Source organism: Lolium perenne, chromosome 6 (genome assembly GCF_019359855.2).
Source record: "Lolium perenne isolate Kyuss_39 chromosome 6, Kyuss_2.0, whole genome shotgun sequence".
Lineage (NCBI taxonomy): Eukaryota > Viridiplantae > Streptophyta > Magnoliopsida > Poales > Poaceae > Lolium > Lolium perenne.
The window spans coordinates 34699139-34720816 of record NC_067249.2 but is presented as its reverse complement, the minus strand read 5'-3'; positions in this window follow the sequence as shown (position 1 = coordinate 34720816).

Below are 21678 nucleotides of genomic sequence, written 5' to 3'. Positions count from 1 at the left end.
GGTGTATAGTCTATGTTAGACCGGTCCATATTTCCCTCCACTTACACTACTAGGAAAAGGCATATAGGCGCAAATATTATAGGCCTCTAAATCTCTCAAAACATGCTATTTTTGGAGCATCGGAGAAACAACTCCACACACTAAATGATATGGTTGTGTGGCACTAAACCTTGTTGCCAAACTAGGCAGAAGTCTTCTCCTATCACGCCTAATTTTTACTGTTGTTATAGAAACAACAATGGAGTATGGGTGTCTTTTCCTACGGAGTAGTAAAGCAGACGATGACGGCTTTTATTCTAAAGATTGGCATACACTAACAAGTTAACACAACGATTGTTTTCTTGGATATGTTTCGTCGTTTTGTTGGATAACAACTTAGTTCTACGCTAGGATGGCGTAAAGGAACCTTCGGAGAAGGCTTGGGTTGTGCACGACTTCTCAAGACCGACTTCAAGATACTCTTACTCAACGTCAATATGTGCCACACAACACTTCTATAATTCGACTCTAGGTTCCCCGAACATGTCTTCAAGAATTCGACTTCAAGTCCTCCCCTTCATTACATTCAAGTGCGGGGTGGTAGATGATACGTCTCCAACGTATCTATAATTTCTGATGTTCCATGCTTATATTATACCAATTGCTATATGTTTTATATGCACTTTATATCATATTATGGCATTTATTGGACTAACCTATTAACAAGATGACACAGTGCCAGTTTCTGTTTATTATGTCTGTTTATTGCAGAAAAGGCCCAAAAACCAAAGTGCTCGGAAAAATCCAAAAAAATCACAGTAATTCTATTTCGCCAGAAGACTCACGGAGCCAGAAGGGCCAGGCCAGAGAAGTCCCAGGGCCTCCTCCCCATCAACCAGCGCGGCCAGGAGGGTGGCCGCCCCACCCTATGGTGTGGGCCCCCCAGGCACCCCCTCGCGCCGCCTCTTCGCCTATATTATCCCTCCCAACGTGACAACCCTACAATAATTGATGAAACTCCAGAAAGACTCCAGGGACGCCGCCGCCATCGCGAAACTCCGTTTCGGGGGACAGAAGTCTCTGTTCCGGCACGCCGCCGGGACGGGGAATTGCCCCCGGAGTCATCTCCATCGACACTACCGCCATCTTCATCGTCGTTGTTGTCTCCCATGATGAGGAGGGAGTAGTTTTCCCCCGAGGCTGAGGGCTCTACCGGTAGCTATGTGGTTCATCTCTCTCTCCCATGGTGTGATCTTTATGTGATCATGAGCTTTGTATCACTATTAATCTATGTGTTACTCTAGTGATGTTATTAAAGTAGTCTATTCCTCCTCCATGATATAATGTTGACTGTGTGAGCATCATGTAGTACTTGGCGTAGGTTATGATTGTAATCTCTTGTAGATTATGAAGTTGACTATTACTATGATAGTATTGATGCGATCTATTTCCCCTTTCATAGCTATTGTTGACAGTGTGTATGCTATGTTACTACTCGGTCTAAATTGCAACGGTCTATTATGCACTCTAGAGGTTACTTTAATATGAACTCCGGACGTTGTGGAGCTTGTTTACTCCGGCTTGAGGTGTGCTTTGTATCCCTACACAATGAATGATGTTTGTTATCCAACAAGAGAGTGTGAGAAAGTAGCACAAGTGAAGAGAAGTTATTTATTTATGTGATCATTGTTGAGAGTGTCCACTAGTGAAAGTATGATCCCTAGGCCTTGTTTCTAAGCATTGAAACACCGTTTCCAACAAGTTCTGCTACATGTTTGCTTGCTGCCATCTTTATTTTAGATTGCAATTACTACGTACATTCATCCATATCACTTGCATCTTATTATCTCTTCGCTGAACTAGTGCACCTATACATTTGACAAGTGTATTAGGTGTGTTGGGGACACAAGAGACTTCTTGTATCGTAATTGCAGGGTTGCTTGAGAGGGATATCTTTGACCTCTACCTCCCTGAGTTCGATAAACCTTGGGTGATTCACTTAAGGGAAACTTACTGCTGTTCTACAAACCTCTGCTCTTGGAGGCCCAACACTGTCTACAGGAATAGAAGTGTGCGTAGACATCAAGCTATTTTCTGGCGCCGTTGCCGGATAGGCATAGCTCTACTCATAAGTTCACCTGGGGAGTACACTCTACCTCTCTCTCTGTTTTTATTTTATTTTATTTTGTTTTGCTTAGTTTACTTTTGTCTAGTTTGCTTTTGTCTTGTTTTATTTTTCTTATATACCCAAAAATCCATAAAAATTTGAAAAACCAAAAAAATTAAAAATTGTTGTTATGGGAGAACCCACAACCTATTTGGAGCTTATTGAAATATATATGAATTATAGAGAATCAAGAACGGGTAAAGTCATGAGTGTTGTGATAGAAAAATTGAATACAATTGCTAAAATTTTGCTTAAACGCCATGATATAAACTGTTGCTCTAAACAGGATACTAAACATCTGAAATTCCAATGTGGCTTTAGTTAAGAAGTTTTAATTAAGAACTATAATTGGAATAAATATATTCATTTTGGGTTCGAAGAGGTAGAACAATTTGTCTTATTTATGGGAGCCTCTGAGATAGAATCCTTCATGGCTAAAAATTACGAAACTTGTGTTGCTTGTAAGGACCTTAAAGATTATGTCTCTTCTATCCTTAATTTTTGCATAGAAAGTTACAGCGATAATCCTTATATCATTGATTATAAAGAGAGACTCATTAATGCACAAGAATGCACTCACAATTTGCAGGAACCTGTGAAAGAAGAAATTGATGAACCTGAAAGCTCATTGGATGAAAAAAAGGAGGAGATTGATGAACCTGAAAGCTCATTGGATGAAAAAGAAGAGGGGAGTGATGAACAAAAGGAGGAAGAATAGATTAGCTACCCATGCCAACCTTCTAATGAGAGTAACTCTTTATCTCTTACACTATTTGATTGTCCTCCATGCTTACCAAAGGAGGATGAATGTTATGTTCCTGTGGATTCTATTGAAATATTCCCTATGAGTAAAACTTGTGAGAATAATTATGCTACTGCTATCTATGATAATCCATGCTACTTTGATAAATCTTATGATAATGCTTTGTTTGTGCATGATATCGAAATGCATGGTACTAAAGAGTTTTGCTTAGCAAATGTTTATGATAAAGCTCTAGATGATGGTCCTATGTTATTTGATAATATTAATTGTACTACTAATGAAAATGGGATTGGAGAGTTCTTGACTTTATCTAGGAGTCCATATCTCTTGAGAATGATCAATCATCTTGTTATATTGTTGATAAAAGTGGGTTTGAAAGTTTTAATCCCACTATTTTTGAGCTTGATAAAAATTATGTGTTTGTAAAACATGAAAAGCATGCTTTATGTGATAGTTATACTGTTGAGTTTGTTCATGAAGCTACTGAAAATTATTATGAGAGAGGAAAATATGGTTGTAGAAATTTTCATGGTACTAAAACACCTCTCTACATGCTGAAAATTTTGAGGTTACTCGTGTTTTATCTTCCTATGCTTGTCACTTTGTTCTTCATGAATTTATTTGTGTACAAGATTCCTATGCATAGGAAGTGGGTTAGACTTAAATGTGTTTCTTACTTGCTTTTGATGCTCTCTTTTGCTTCAACTCTTATTTCTTGCAAGAGCATCATTAAAATTACTGAGCCCATCTTAATGGCTATAAAGAAATCACTTCTTGGGAGATAACCCATGTCTTTATTTTGCTACTGTTTTGTTGTGTCTTGGAAGTTGTTACTACTGTAGCAACCTCTCCTTATCTTTATTTTTATTGCATTGTTGTGTCAAGTAAAGTCTCTAATAGGAAGTTGATACTAGATTTGGATTTCTGCGCAGAAACAAATTTTTAGCTGTCACGAATTTGAGTAGGTCTCTCTGTAGGAGAACCTAAAAATTCTGCCAATTTTCATGCGTGTTCCTCAGATATGTACGCAACTTTTATTAGTTTTGAGCAACGGAAGTACCTCTTAAAAAATCGTCTTTACTGGCTGTTCTGTTTTGATAGATCATGTCTCTGTTTTTTGCATTGTCTCTTGTGGACTTTAAGTGAGGCTTTCTAGACATGGAGAGCTATAGCTAATGTTTTATTGAGTTCTTGAAATGTGTCACTACAGGACTAAAGTGGATTAAAGTTTTTTTGAGTACTAACCCCTCTAATGAAGTTTATGAGAAGTTTGGTGTGGCAGAAGTTTTCAAGGGTCAAGAGAGGAGGATGATATATGATCAAGAAGAGTGAAAAGTCTAAGCTTGGGGATGCTCCCGTGGTTCATCCCTGCATGTTTCAAGAAGACTCAAGCATCTAAGCTTGGGGATGCCCAAGGCATCCCCTTCTTCATCGACAACTTATCAGGTCACCTCTAGTGAAACTATATTTTTATTCGGTCACATCTTATGTGCTTTACTTGGAGCGTATGTGTGCTTTTATTTTTGTTTTGTTATTTTCATTCTCTGAATAAATTGGATCCTATCATGCTTGTGTGGGAGAGAGAGACACGCTCCGCTTTTTCATTTGAACACTAGTGTTCTTAGTTTTACTTTTAATGTTCATGAGAAAAGTTAAAAGTTGCTGCATTTATTGCTATTTGGTTGGAAACGGAAAATGCTTCATGCGGTAATTGGTATATGGTCTTGAATAATTTGATACTTGGCAATTGTTTTGATCTCTCAAGTAGATCATGTTTAAGCTCTTGCATCATGTAGTTTGAACCTACTAATGAAGAACTACCATAGAGCTTGTTGAAATTTGGTTTGCATGATTGGTCTCTCTAAAAGTCTAGATATTTTCTGGTAAAGTGTTTGAACAACAAGGAAGACAGTGTAGAGTCTTATAATGCTTGCAATATGTTCTTATGTAAGTTTTGTTGTACCGGTTCATACTTGTGTTTGCTTCAAACAATCTTGCTAGCCAAAGCCTTGTACTGAGAGGGAATTCTTCTCGTGCATCCAAAACCTTGAGCCAAAACCTATGCCATTTGTGTCCACCATACCTACCTACTATGTGGTATTTCTCTGTCATTCCAAAGTAAATTGCTTGAGTGCTACCTTTAAAATTTCATTCCTTGTATTTACAATATATAGCTCATGGGAAAATAGCCTTAAAAACTATTGTGGTAAATAATATGTAGCTTATGTATCTTATTTCTTATAAGTTGCTTGTTGAGCGGTAACCATGTTTCTGGGGACGCCATCAACTATTACACCTTTGTTGAATATCATGTGAGTTGCTATGCATGTTCGTCTTATCTGGAGTATGGGTGATTTATCATGATTAAATGGTTTGAGTATGCATATTGTTAGAGAAGAACATTGGGCCGCTAACTAAAGCCATGTATCATGGTGGAAGTTTCAGTTTGGACATTAATCCTCAATCTCTTATGAGAATATTATATGTTGTTGAATGCTTATGCATTAAAGAGAAATCCATTATCTGTTTTCTATGTTATCCCGGTATGGATGTCCTTAGTTGAGATCTATCAAAAACGAGAAATCAAATGTGATCTATCTCCTTGGACCTTTGTACAGGCGGCATAGAGGTACCCCTTTGTGACACTTGGTTGAAACATATGTAATGCAATGATAATCCATGGAAATCCAAGCTAATTAGGACAAGGTGCGAGCACTATTGGTATTCGATGCATGAGGCTTGCAACTTATAGGATGTCTTATGCATAACACATATGAATTATTACTACTGTTGACAAAATTGTTTCTATGTTTTCAAAATAAAAGCTCTAGCACAAAAATAGTAATCCATGCTTCCCTCTGCGAGGGGCCATTCTTTTACTTTATGTTGAGTCAGTTTACCTACTTCTCTCTATCTTAGAAGCAAACACTTGTGTCAACTGGGTGCATTGATTCCTACATATTTGCTTATTTGCATTCATCATATTACTTCGTGTTGACAATCATCCATGAGATATACATCCATGAGATATACATGTTGAAGTTGGAAGCAACTGCTGAAACTGATATCTTCATTTGTGTTGCTTCAAAACTTTCTACTAAGAATTTATTGCTTTATGAGTTAACTCCTATGCAAGACTTATTGATGCTTGTCTTGAAAGTACTATTCATGAAAAGTCTTTGCTATATGATTCAATTGTTTAATCATTGTCTTTACCATTGCTTCAAATCACTTCATTCATCTCATATGCTTTACAATAGTATTGATCAAGATTATGATAGTAGCATGTCACTTCAGAAATTATCCTTGTTATCGTTTACCTACTCGAGGGCGAGTAGGAACTAAGCTTGGGGATGCTTGATACGTCTCCAACATATCTATAATTTCTGATGTTCCATGCTTATATTATACCAATTGCTATATGTTTTATATGCACTTTATATCATATTATGGCATTTATTGGACTAACATATTAACAAGATGCCACAAAGGCCGTCGTTTATTATGTCTGTTTATTGCAGAAAAGGCCCAAAAACCAAATTGCTCGGAAAAATCCAGAAAAATCACAGTAATTCTATTTGGCCAGAAGACTCACGGAGCCAGAAGGGCCAGGCCAGAGGAGGCCCAGGGCCTCCTCCCCATCAGCCGGCGCGGCCAGGAGGGTGGCCGCCCCACCCTATGGTGTGGGCCCCCCAGGCACCCCCTCGCGCCGCCTCTTCGCCTATATTATCCCTCGCGACGTGAAAACCCTACAACAATTGACGAAACTCCAGAAAGACTCCAGGGGCGCCGCCGCCATCGCGAAACTCCGTTTCGGGGGACAGAAGTCTCTGTTTCGGCACGCCGTCGGGACGGGGAATTGCCCCCGGAGTCATCTCCATCGACACCACCGCCATCTTCATCGTCGTTGCTGTCTCCCATGATGAGGAGGGAGTAGTTCTCCCCCGAGGCTGAGGGCTCTACCGGTAGCTATGTGGTTCATCTCTCTCTCCCATGGTGTGATCTTTATGTGATCATGAGCTTTGTATCACTATTAATCTATGTGCTACTCTAGTGATGTTATTAAAGTAATCTATTCCTCCTCCATGATGTAATGTTGACAGTGTGTGCATTGATACGTCTCAAACGTATCTATAATTTCTTATGTTCCATGCTACTTTATTGATGATACCTACATGTTTTATACATACTTTATGTCATATTTATGCATTTTCCGGCACTAACCTATTAACAAGATGCCGAAGAGCCAGTTGTTGTTTTCTCCTGTTTTTGGTTTCAGAAATCCTAGTAAGGAAATATTCTCGGAATTGGACGAAATCAACGCCCAGGATATTATTTTTCCACGAAGCTTCCAGAAGTCCGGAGGAGATACAAAGTGGGGCGACGAGGCGCCCACACAACAGGGCGGCGCGGCCAAGGCTTGGGCCGCGCGGCCCTAGCGTGTGGGGCCCTCGTGGCGCCCCCTGACCTACCCTTCCGCCTACATAAGCCTTCATCGGTAATAGTTCTAGTACCGAGAGCCATGATACGGAAAACCTTCCAGAGACGCCGCCGCCGCCAATCCCATCTCGGGGGATTCAGGAGATCGCCTTCGGCACCCTGCCGGAGAGGGGAATCATCTCCCGGAGGACTCTTCACCGCCATGGTCACCTCCGGAGTGATGAGTGAGTAGTTCACCCCTGGACTATGGGTCCATAGCAGTAGCTAGATGGTCGTCTTCTCCTAATTGTGCTATCATTGTTGGATCTTGTGAGCTGCCTAACATGATCAAGATCATCTATTTGTAATGCTACATGTTGCGTTTGTTGGGATCCGATGAATAATGAATGCTATGTTATGTTGATTATCAATCTATCATCTATGTGTTGTTTATGATCTTGCATGCTCTCCGTTATTAGTAGAGGCTCTGGCCAAGTCGTTACTTGTAACTCCAAGAGGGAGTATTTATGCTCGATAGTTGGTTCATGCCTCCATTAAATGGGGGATGTGTGTGAGAAAGTTCTAAGGTTGTGGATGTGTTGTTGCCACTAGGGATAAAACATCAATGCTATGTCTAAGGATGTATTTGTTGATTACATTACGCACCATACTTAATGCAATTGTCTGTTGTTTGCAACTTAATACCTTTGGAGGGTTCGGATGATAACTTTGAAGGTGGACTTTTTAGGCATAGATGCATGCTGGATAGCGGTCTATGTACTTTGTCGTAATGCCCAATTGAATTTCACACTACTCATCATAACATGTATGTGCATTGTCATGCTATCTTTATTTGTCAATTGCCCAACTGTAATTTGTTCACCCAACATGCTATTTATCTTATGGGAGAGACACCACTAGTGAACTGTGGACCCCGGTCCATTCTTTTACATCGAATACAATCTACTGCAATACTCGTTCTACTGTTTTCTGCAAACATCATCATCCACACTATACATCTAATCCTTTGTTACATCAAGCCGGTGAGATTGACAACCTCACTGTTAAGTTGGGGCAAAGTATCTTGGTTGTGTTGTGCAGGTTCCACGATGGCGCTGGAATCCCTGGTGTTGCGCCGCACTACACTCCGCCGCCATCAACCTTCAACGTGCTTCTTGACTCCTACTGGTTCGATAACCTTGGTTTCTTACTGAGGGAAAAACTTGCCGCTGTACGCATCATACCTTCCTCTTGGGGTTCCCAACGGACGTGTGCTTTACCGTCACAAGCAGCAAAGTTTTTTCTGGCGCCGTTGCCGGGGAACGAAGAAAAGCTACACCACAGAGATTTCTACCTCCCACGTCAACCACGCGCCAGTTGTGGACAACAAGCTTTTTCTGGCGCCGTTGCCGGGGAGATCAAGACACGCTGCAAGGGGAGTTTTCCACTTCCAATTTCTTTACTTTGTTTTTTTGTCTTGCTTTATTTTATTTACTTCTTGTTTGCTGCATTATATCAAAATACAAAAAAATTAGTTTCTAGCTTTACTTTATTTGTTGTCTTGTTTGCGTTCTCTATATTAAAAACACAAAAAAAATAGTTACTTGCATTTACTTTATTTTATTTCATCATGTTTTCTCCTAAGTTCACTCTTAAAGATATACCGGTAGGACAAGGGTCTATCATTGGAAGAGATAATATAGAAGAATTTTTCACCCATGTTAGCATGGATGAAGATTTTGAAGATATACCCTTGGTAAAAACTGTCCCTACTTATGAAAGTGCCTCTGCCTGTTTGGTACACATGTTAGAAACTAGATTTATTAATCTCAATCCCATAATACAACATATGTTTCTTACACTTTCTGATATGGAGATGGGAGAAAAGAGAGATTTTGTTTTAAAAGTCCTTGTTTGAGAATTTGAAGAGGTAGCTAAAGAAGCTAGAAAAGTTTTCATTAAGCATAAGAGGCTTGGTTTGTTCACTGATTTTAAGAAAACACTTGAAAAATGGACATGGATAGAATAAGGTACACTAATAATGTTAATGATGGTGGGGAGATTAAAGCATCGATACCTAGTAAGCTCCTAGGAATGCATGAAGCTCTAGAAGATAACTATGCTTGGCTTGTCCCTAAAAATTTGTTTGATGAGAATAGCAAGTCTAAGACTAATGAAAAGGGAGCCTCTGAAACTTACATATACAAGATACAATGCATAGTTGAGGAAACTCCAAACCCCGTTGTTGGTGCTTCATCTCTTGATAACACTTGATACACACTTTCTGCGCCTAGCTGAAAGGCGTTAAAGAAAAGCGCTTATGGGAGACAACCCATGATTTTACTTCTGCACTTTTGTTTTATATTTGAGTCTTGGAAGTTGTTATTACTGTAGCAACCTCTCCTTATCTTTATTTTACTGCATTTTTGTGCCAAGTAAAGTCTTTGATAGTAAGGTTCATACTAGATTTGGATTACTACGCAGAAACAGATTTCTTGCTGTCACGAATTTGAGCAGTAGCCTCTGTAGGTAACTCAGAAAATTCTGCCAATTTACGTGAGTGATCCTCAGATATGTACGCAACTTTCATTAAATTTGAGCATTTTCATTTGAGCAAGTCTGGTGCACCTAAAAAATTGTTCTTTACGAAATGTTCTGTTTTGACAGATTCTGCCTTTTATTTCGCATTGCCTGTTTTGCTATGCTTGATGGATTTCTTTATTCCATTAACTTTCAGTAGCTTTGTGCAATATCCAGAAGTGAATGATTATGTCACCTCTGAACATGTGAATTTTGATTATGCACTAACCCTCTAATGAGTTGTTTTGAGTTTGGTGTGGAGGAAGTTTTCAAGGATCAAGAGAGGAGGATGATACAATATGATCAAGGAGAGTGAAAGCTCTAAGCTTGGGGATGCTCCCGGTGGTTCATCCCTGCATATTTCAAGAAGACTCAAGCATCTAAGCTTTACTTGGAACTACTAACCTTCTTCATCGACAACATTATCAGGTTCCTCTAGTGAAACTACATTTTTATTCCATCACATCTTATGTGCTTTACTTGGAGCGTTTGTATGTTTTTATTTTTGTTTGTTTGAATAAAGTTGGATCCTAGCATTCATTGTGTGGGAGAGAGACACGCTCCGCTGTTGCATATGGACAAATATGTCCTTAGCTTTACTCATAATATTCATGGCAAAGGTTGAAACTGCTTCGTTAATTGTTATATGGTTGGAAACAGGAAATGTTACATGTGGTAGTGTATAATGAAATACTTGTAGATCATTGAGCTTTGATGATTTGATTCCTTGCAAACGTTTTGAGGTATTTAGATGGTGAGGCTTGCTGGATAAATAAGTTAAAATTAGTAGTGGATTGTTGTCTTTAAGCTTGTGCCGTCCTACAAACTCTATTTAAATAGTTGAAGGTGTAGTTGGACTTGATAGCTTTCCATGTCTGAGAGTTCATCGTAATAACTAAGTTGTGCTGAAGGTCGAGGGAGCTAGCGGGGTACTTGTGCCACCGTGAACGGCCCTCCTTGGAGTAAATTTTAATCATGCTCTTAATGTTGAACCTGCTAGATGTTTGCAATAAGCTTGTGAGTTCTTTCTGACTAATGTTAAGCTACGATTTTTGGCACTTCCACCATCTAAATTTGCTAGCCTCTTCGGTACTGTGCATTGCCTTTTGCTCACATTTAGAATTGTGCATACTTCGCCAGTACATCCAAACCCGTGGGAGGACTTTCTCTTGTTCTCCTACACATAAGCCCATACATGCATCTCCTCAAAACAGCCACCATACCTACCTACCACAGCATTTCCATAGTTGTTCCGAGATATATTGCCATGCAACTTCCATTTTACATTACATGCCATGTTGTCATTTATTATTTATATGTTGCTTTGCATGATCATATACAGCTGATGTGTGGTTTACCCATGTTACGCTAGATCATTGCACATCCTTCTACACTGGCAGAGGCATACAGTTTTATACATCATGTTTCATTCATTATGAGTTATTTGTACCAAAAAGTGTGTTGTCATATTAGGATGTTGCCCCTAAAAGTGAAAAGAGCCATGGAGGCCATCAAAAAGAGAAAAAGAAAAGAAAGAAAAAATAGAAGGAAAAAGAAAAAAGAAAAAAGAAAAAAAAAAGAGAGAATAAAGAAAAAGGGGGCATCATTACTATCTTTTATCCACACTTGTGCTCATGTTTAGCACCTACACTCCATATGAGAGAGTTTTCATGTTTTACTAGTATAACTATGTGGGGAATTTACACTATAGAACTTGGGTTGTATATTCCAATGATGAGCTGATGACCCACAAGTATAGGGGGTGTATCGTAGTATTTTCGATAAGTAAGAATGTCGATCCCAACGAGGAGCAGAAGGTGTTGACAAGCAGTTTCGATGAAGGATTCACTGTAAATGCTCACAGACAAGTATTCAGGGGGTTTTGATGTAGCAGATGAATAAAGTACGAGTAAGTAAAGTGCGAGAGTAACAATTGCAGCGAGTGGCCCAATCCTTTTTAGCACAAAGGACAAGCCGGTTTGTTTACTTATAATGACCAAACGTTCTTGAGGACACACGGGATTTTAGTCTAGTGCTTTCGCTACATACGGCTAATTAATATTCATTGTTTTGATAAGTGTTGTGTGGGTGAACCTATACTAATGTACCGCCCTTCCTAGGACTAATACATACTTGTGATTATACCCCTTGCAAGCATCCGCAACTACAAGAAAGTAATTAAGATAAACCTAACCACAGCCTTAAACTCTGAGATCTTGCTATCCCTCCTGCATCGATATACCAACGGGGGTTCAGGTTTCTGTCACTCCGGCAACCCCGCAATTGGAAAACGAGTACAAGATGCATTCCCCTAGGCCCATAAAGGTGAAGTGTCATGTAGTCGACGTTCACATGACAGCACTAGAAGAATAAAACCACAACTTAAGTATCATAACATTGAATATTACTCAACCATACTTCACTACTAACATATAGACTTCACCCATGTCCTCAAGAACTAAACGAACTACTCACGAGACATCATATGGAACATGATCAGAGGTGATATGATGGTGAATAACAATCTGAACATAAACCTTGGTTCAACGGTTTCACTCAATAGCATCAATAACAAGTAGAAATCAACACCGGGAGAGTTTCCCCTATCAAACAATCAAGATCAAACCCAAATTGTTACAGCGGTGACGATGTGCAGCGGTGACGACGGCGGTGATGATGATGGAGATGATGATGATGGTGATGGAGATGATGTCCAGTGATACGTCTCCGACGTATCGATAATTTCTTATGTTCCATGCCACATTATTGATGATATCTACATGTTTTATGCATACTTTATGTCATATTTATGCGTTTTCCGGAACTAACCTATTGACGAGATGCCGAAGGGCCAGTTGTTATTTTCTGCTGTTTTTGGTTTCAGAAATCCTAGTAAGGAAATATTCTCGGAATCGGACGAAATCAACGCCCAGCATCTTAGAAATACACGAAGCTTCCAGAACACCCGGGAAGGACCAGAGGTGAGCCACAGGGCCCCCAGGAGGGTGGCTGGCGCGGCCCAAGCCCTGGCCGCGCCGCCATACCCCCTCACCACCTCGTCGCCCCTCCGACTCCGCCTCTTCGCCTATATAAAGGTCCTCGACCTAAAACCTCGAGACGGAAAAGCCACGGTACGAGAAACCATCCAGAGCCGCTGCCATCGCGAAGCCAAGATCTGGGGGACAGGAGTCTCTGTTCCGGCACGCCGCCGGGACGGGGAAGTGCCCCCGGAAGGCTTCTCCATCGACACCACCGCCATCTTCATCAACGCTGTTGTCTCCCATGAGGAGGGAGTAGTTCTCCATCGAGGCTCGGGGCTGTACCGGTAGCTATGTGGTTAATCTCTCTCCTATGTACTTCAATACAATGATCTCATGAGCTGCCTTACATGATTGAGATTCATATGAGTTTTGTATCACTATTCATCTATGTGCTACTCTAGTGATGTTATTAAAGTACTCTATTCCTCCTGCATGGTGTAAAGGGGCAGTGTGTGCATCATGTAGTACTTGGCGTAGTTTATGATCGTGATCTCTTGTAGATTGTGAAGTTAACTATTACTATGATGGTATTGATGTGATCTATTTGGTTATGTTGATCTATCTTGCACTCTAAGGTTATTTAAATATGAACATTGAATATTGTGGAGCTTGTTAACTCCGGCATTGAGGGTTCGTGTAATCCTACGCAATGGTGTTCATCATCCAACAAGAGGGTGTAGAGTCTAGCATTTATCTATTCTGTTATGTGATCAATGTTGAGAGTGTCCACTAGTGAAAGTATGATCCCTAGGCCTTGTTCCTAAATACTGCTATCGCTGCTTGTTTACTGTTCTACTGCATTTGTATTGTCTGCAATATTACACGCCAGCAAGCACTTTTCTGGCACCGATACTACTGCTCATACTTATTCATACCACCTGTATTTCACTATCTCTTCGCCGAACTAGTGCACCTATTAGGTGTGTTGAGGACACAAGAGACTTCTTGCTTTGTGGTTGCAGGGTTGCATGAGAGGGATATCTTTGACCTCTTCCTCCCTGAGATCGATAAACCTTGGGTGATCCACTTAAGGGAAACTTGCTGCTGTTCTACAAACCTCTGCTCTTGGAGGCCCAACACTGTCTACAAGAATAGAAGCTCCCGTAGACATCAAGCACTTTTCTGGCGCCGTTGCCGGGGAGGAAAGGTAAAAGGCACTCATACTCCGGTTCAGTGTAACATACTTTTCTGGCGCCATTGTGTTTGTGCTCGAAGCTATTTCCTTTAGATCCTGCAATTGCATCTTTTTGTTTCTTGTTTACACTAGTAAGGCATAATGGAAAACAACAAAAATATGAGAGATCTTTATGAACTTTATCTTGAATTAGGACATGATGTGTTTGAAGAGAGAATTTAAAAACCCATGGAACTTTATATGCATGCTAATGGGAATGTTATTAATATGAATGTTTTGAACACTATTGTTGCTAATGCTATGGAAGATTCTAAGCTTGGGGAAGCTGGTTTTGATGAGCATGATCTTTTTAGTCCCCCAAGCATTGAGGAGGAAATTTACTTTGATGATACTTTGCCTCCTATTTATGATGATTATAATGATAGTAGTCTTTTAGTACCGCCTGTTATGGAGGATAAATTTGATTATGATTACAATATGCCTCCTATATTTGATGATGAGAATAATAATGATAGCTACTTTGTTGAATTTGCTCCCACTACAACTATTAAAATTGACTATGATTATGTGGAGAGTAATAATTTTATGCATGAGACTCATGATAAGAATGCTTTATGTGATAGTTATATTGTTGAGTTTGCTCATGATACCACTGAAAGTTATTATGAGAGAGGAAAATATGGTTGTAGACATTTTCATGTTACTAAAACACCTCTCTATATGCTTAAAATCTTGAAGTTGCACTTGTTTTATCTTTATATGCTTGTTGCATTATGCTTCATGAACTTGTTTACTTACAAGATTCCTTTTCATAGGAAGCATGTTAGACTTAAATGTGTTTTGAACTTGCCTCTTGATGCTCTATTTTGCTTCAACTACAATTCTTGCGAGTGCATCATTAAAACTGCTGAGCCCATCTTAATGGCTATAAAGAAATAACTTCTTGGGAGATAACCCATGTGTTATTTTGCTAAAGTACTTTGTTTTATATTTGTGTCTTGGAAGTTGTTTACTACTGTAGCAACCTCTCCTTATCTTAGTTTTGTGTTTTGTTGTGTCAAGTAAAGTCGTTGATAGTAAGGTTCATACTAGATTTGGATTACTGCGCAGAAACAGATTTCTTTGCTGTCACTAATCTGGGCAAAATTCTATGTAGGTAACTCAGAAAATTATGCCAATTTACGTGAGTGATCCTCAGATATGTACGCAACTTTCATTAAATTTGAGCATTTTCATTTGAGCAAGTCTGGCGCCTCAATAAAATTCGTCTTTACGGACTGTCTTGTTTTGACAGATTCTGCCTTTTATTTCGCATTGCCTCTTTTGCTATGTGGGATGGATTTCTTTGTTCCATTAACTTCCAGTAGCTTTGGGCAATGTCCAGAAGTGTTAAGAATGATTGTGTCACCTCTAAACATGTGAGTTTTTGATTATGCACTAATCCTCTAATGAGTTTGTTTCGAGTTTGGTGTGAAGGAAGTTTTCAAGGGTCAAGAGAGGAGGATGATATACTATGATCAAGGAGAGTGAAAGCTCTAAGCTTGGGGATACCCCGGTGGTTCACCCCTGCATGTTTCAAGAAGACTCAAGCGTCTAAGCTTGGGGATGCCCAAGGCATCCCCTTCTTCATCGACAACATTATCAGGTTCCTCCCCTGAAACTATATTTTTATTCGGTCACATCTTATGTACTTTACTTGGAGCTTCTGTATGTTTTTGTTTTTGTTTTTGTTTGAATAAATGCTTGTGTGGGAGAGAGACACGCTCCGCTGGTTCATATGAACACATGAGCTTTTAATTTTCATGGCGAAGGTTGAAACTGCTTCGTTAATTGTTATATGGTTGGAAACGGGAAATGCTACATGTGGTAATTGGTATAATGTCTTGAACAATGTGATACTTGGCAATTGTTATGCTCATGTTTAAGCTCTTGCATCATATACTTTGCACCTATTAATGAAGAAATACATAGAGCATGCTAAAATTTGGTTTGCATATTTGGTCTCTCTAAGGTCTAGATAATTTCTTGTATTGAGTTTGAACAACAAGGAAGACGGTGTAGAGTCTTATAATGTTTACAATATGTCTTTTATGTGAGTTTTGCTGCACCGCTTCATCCTTGTGTTTGTTTCAAATAGCCTTGCTAACCTAAACCTTGTATCGAGAGGGAATACTTCTCATGCATCCAAAATCCTTGAGCCAACCACTATGCCATTTGTGTCCGCCATACCTACCTACTACATGGTATTTCTCCACCATTCCAAAGTAAATTGCTTGAGTGCTACCTTTAAACAATTCAAAATTTATCACCTCTGATTTGTGTCAATGCTTTATAGCTCATGAGGAAGTATGTGGTGTTTATCTTTCAATCTTGATTGGGCAACTTTCACCAATGGACTAGTGGCTTCATCCGCTTATCCAATAAATTTGCAAAAAGAGCTGGCAATGGGATTCCCAGTCCCAAATTAATTAATAAAAATAGACACTCCTCCATGGTATGTGATTGTTGGACGGCACCCGAAGGACTCGGTTAGCCATGGCTTGAGAAAGCAAAGGTGGGGAGGAGTGTCATCATAATAAAACTAAAATAAAAAGGCACTCCTTCATGGTATGAGATTGTTGGCAGGCACCCGAAGGATTCGGTTAGCCATGGTTTGTGAAAGAAAGGTTGGAAGGAGTGCCACACAAAAATAAAAATAAAATGGGAGCCGCTCTTTGAAGGTTTGTCTGGCAAGGGGGTTAGAGTGCCCACTACCATTCGTTGACAACAATAAACACCTCTCAAAATTTTACTTTTATGATCTCTATATGTTTTCAAAACCAAAGCTCTAGCACAAATATAACAATCGATGCTTTCCTCTTTGAAGGACCTTTCTTTTACTTTTATTGTTGAGTCAGTTCACCTATTTCTCTCCACCTCAAGAAGCAAACACTTGTGTGAATTGTGCATTGATTCCTACATACTTGCATATTGCACTTGTTATATTACTTTACATTGACAACTATCCATGAGATATACATGTTATAAGTTGAAAGCAACCGCTGAAACTTAATCTTCCTTTGTGTTGATTCAATGCCTTTACTTTGAATTATTGCTTTATGAGTTAACTCTTATGCAAGACTTATTGATGCTTGTCTTGAAAGTACTATTCATGAAAAGTCATTGCTTTATGATTCAGTTGTTTACTCATGTCATTACCATTGTTTTGATTGCTGCATTCATTACATATGCTTACAATAGTATGATCAAGGTTATGATGGCATGTCACTCCAGAAATTATCTTTGTTATCGTTTACCACTTTTCGGGACGAGCAAACTAAGCTTGGGGATGCTGATACGTCTCCGACGTATCGATACTTTCTCATGGTCCCTGCCACAGTATTGATGAGATCTACCTGTTTTAGGCATACTTTCTGTCATATTTATGCGTTTCCTAACTAACCTATTGACGAGATGCCGAAGGGCCGCTTGTTGTTTCTGCTTTTGGTTTCAGAAATCCTAGTAAGGAAATATTCTCGGAATCGGACGAAATCAACGCCCAGCATCTTAGAAATACACGAAGCTTCCAGAACACCCGGGAAGGACCAGAGGTGGGCCACAGGGGCCCCAGGAGGGTGGCTGGCGTGGCCCAAGCCCTGGCCGCGCCGCCATACCCCCTCATCGCGTCGTCGCCCCTCCGACTCCGCCTCTTCGCCTATATAAAGGTCCTCGACCTAAAACCTCGAGACGGAAAAGCCACGGTACGAGAAACCATCCAGAGCCGCCGCCATCGCGAAGCCAAGATCTGGGGGACAGGAGTCTCTGTTCCGGCACGCCGCCGAGACGGGGAAGTGCCCCCGGAAGGCTTCTCCATCGACACCACCGCCATCTTCATCAACGCTGCTGTCTCCCATGAGGAGGGAGTAGTTCTCCATCGAGGCTCGGGGCTGTACCGGTAGCTATGTGGTTAATCTCTCTCCTATGTACTTCAATACAATGATCTCATGAGCTGCCTTACATGATTGAGATTCATATGAGTTTTGTATCACTATTCATCTATGTGCTACTCTAGTGATGTTATTAAAGTACTCTATTCCTCCTGCATGGTGTAAAGGGGCAGTGTGTGCATCATGTAGTACTTGGCGTAGTTTATGATCGTGATCTCTTGTAGATTGTGAAGTTAACTATTACTATGATGGTATTGATGTGATCTATTTGATTATGTTGATCTATCTTGCACTCTAAGGTTATTTAAATATGAACATTGAATATTCTGGAGCTTGTTAACTCCGGCATTGAGGGTTCGTGTAATCCTACGCAATGGTGCTCATCATCCAACAAGAGGGTGTAGAGTCTAGCATTTATCTATTCTGTTATGTGATCAATGTTGAGAGTGTCCACTAGTGAAAGTATGATCCCTAGGCCTTGTTCCTAAATACTGCTATCGCTGCTTGTTTACTGTTCTACTGCATTTGTACTGTCTGCAATATTACCACCATCAACTACACGCCAGCAAGCACTTTTCTGGCACCGATACTACTGCTCATACTTATTCATACCACCTGTATTTCACTATCTCTTCGCCGAACTAGTGCACCTATTAGGTGTGTTGGGGACACAAGAGACTTCTTGCTTTGTGGTTGCAGGGTTGCATGAGAGGGATATCTTTGACCTCTTCCTCCCTGAGATCGATAAACCTTGGGTGATCCACTTAAGGGAAACTTGCTGCTGTTCTACAAACCTCTGCTCTTGGAGGCCCAACACTGTCTACAAGAATAGAAGCTCCCGTAGACATCACCAGCTCGATGACGGTGACGATGGCGTCGATTTCCCCCTCCGGGAGGGAATTTCCCCGGCGGATCTCAGCCTGCCGGAGATCTCTTTCCTCTCTGGTGTTCTTCGCCCCGTAGAGGCGGCTGTGACTCTTCGCGACTGTCTCCCTGGAGCTTAGGTTTTCGGGACGAAGAAATACGCGAAGGAGAGGAGGCCAGAGGGGGCTGTGGGCCCCCTCCCCACAAGACGGCGCGGCCAGGCCTTGGCCCGCGCCGGCCTGTGAGGTGGGCCCATGGCGGCCCTCCTCGGCTCCCCCTTCTGGCTCCCTTCGTCTTCTGGAAAAATAGGAATTTTCATATAATTTCCGTCAATTGTTGATCTTCCGAAATATTGCATTCTGACGGCGCTTTTTCCAGCAGAATCCTGACTCCGGTGCGCGATCCTCCAATAATCATGAAACATGCAAAATAGATGAAATAACATAAGTATCATCCCCAAATATGAAATATATAACACAAGACATTCTAGTAAACAACTTCCTCATATAATTCAACTTGAAACAAGTAGAAGGTAATCACAAATAAAGGTGCATAAGAAATCATAATTGGTGATGGCAAACTTCGTTCTTGGTCAGAGAACAATTAACAGGTTATACTTATCTATCGAGCAGCGCTCTCATGTTAAAGTTTATATGGCACAACTTGCATACTCAATCATAATAATCTCCTCATAATCATTGATAACTTTCAAAGCTATATTCATTCGGATAAAACTTGTACTAAACAAGGAAGAGTAAGAGACATGATGAATTAAATCACAATATATATGGTTTGATCACAACAACTCAAATGCTTGCTTAAGATGGAAGGAAATAGGTTTACTGACTCAACATAAAGTGAAAGACAGTCCCTTCGCAGAGGGAAGCAGGGATTAAATCATGTGCTAGAGCTTTTTCAATTTTGAAATCATATAAAGAGAATAAAAGTAACATTTTGAGAGGTGTTTGTTGTTGTCAACGAATGGTAGCGGGTACTCTAACCCCCTTGCCAGACAAACTCTCGAAGAGCGGCTCCCATAAGGTTTTATTTTAGGTTGGCACTCCTCCCAACCTTTGCTTTCACAAACCATGGCTAACCGAATCCTCGGGTGCCTGCCAACAATCTCATACCATGAAGGAGTGCCTTTTTATTTTAGTTTTATTTAGATGACACTCCTCCCCACCTTTGCTTTCTCAAGCCATGGCTAACCGAATCCTTGGGTGCCGTCCAACAATCACATACCATGGAGGAGTGTCTATTTGTATGAAGGTTAATTAATCGGGGCTGGGAACCCCATTGCCAGCTCTTTTTGCAAAATTATTGGATAAGTGGATGAAGCCACTAGTCCATTGGTGAAAGTTGCCCAACAAGATTGAAAGATAAAACACCACATACTTCCTCATGAGCTATAAAACATTGACACAAATAAGAGATAGTAAATTTTGAATTGTTTAAAGGTAGCACACGAAGTATTTACTTGGAATGGCAAGAAATACCATGTAGTAGGTAGTTATGGTGGACACAAATGACATAGGTTTGGGTTAAGGTTTGGATGCACGAGAAGTATTCCCTCTCAGTACAGGTTTTTGGCTAGCAAGGTTAATTAGCAAGCACAAGAGTTGAGGGAAACAAACAAATATACATGTGATAGAAACAATCATGCATCTTCCTTGTAAGCACAAACAATTTTAACTTCAGAATAATAAGCTATGAGCTAACAAGAAAGGAAGACAATGAAACAAGTACATGTATTTCTTTTTTCTACTTAATCCTCATAGTGTTATTGCTATTGACCAATGCTAAGTTTGCCAAAACCAAATAGATTTACTCAATGCTCCCAAAGTGATACCAATACTAATAACAAGATCAATCATATAATAGGGATTGCAAACTAAAATAAGATGTGCAATATGTAAATGATAAGACTTCTCATTAATATTCCATAACGATAACTCACACCAAGGGATACATAGACAATCAACTAAAGGAGAGATACTTCCACACTGCAACCCATCTTATATGATAACTTCCCTACTCATGATATGACACTACTTGATAGTAAAAAGTAAAAGGTAGTGATGATGTGATACCGCGGCACTCCCCCGAGCTTGGAACAAACCAAGGGGATGCCAATACCGATGATGAATTACTCCTTCGGTGATGGTGGTGATGAATTCCTCCCGCGATTCTTACAGATCTCCTTCAGCTTCAGCTTCTCAGTTTGGCAGTTCTGCACTAAGATTCGAAGAGATTCATTGTTATCTGAAGTTGGCGGTGGCGGCCTTGTGATGGGAATCGAGTAATATTCCAGCATTCTACGGAGTCGGTAATTCTCCTCCTGAAGTATCTCCACTTCTCTTCTTAGAGCACGATATTGATCACAAAACTCATCGGTAGCCTGTAGAGCTTCTTCCAACACAGGGAAAGAGTCGAGGCTAAGGGCAGGTGGTAAGGGTCCCTGCAAGTTATGAGAGAAAGAACGTCGAGTGTCAACAGATCCCACCAAAATTTGCTTACTCCCAACGGCTTGTTGCTCTTGTTTTGACGACACCCTCTTCACTTCTTCCTCCGAAAGCCCCTTGCCCTTGTTGTTGGAGGCCATGGTGCTCCTAGATTGAAAATAGATCCTGGCAGAAACAGCTCGAAACAAAACACGTCGAGAAAACGATATACGGACCTCCAGGGGTCCGGGGGATTATATAGCAGGAATTTGTATGTCATAAGGAAAGTACCAGGTCAAACCAGAGTCGGAAAGAGGCGACGAGGCGGCCAGCTCATAGGGCGGCGCGGCCAGGCTAGGGCCC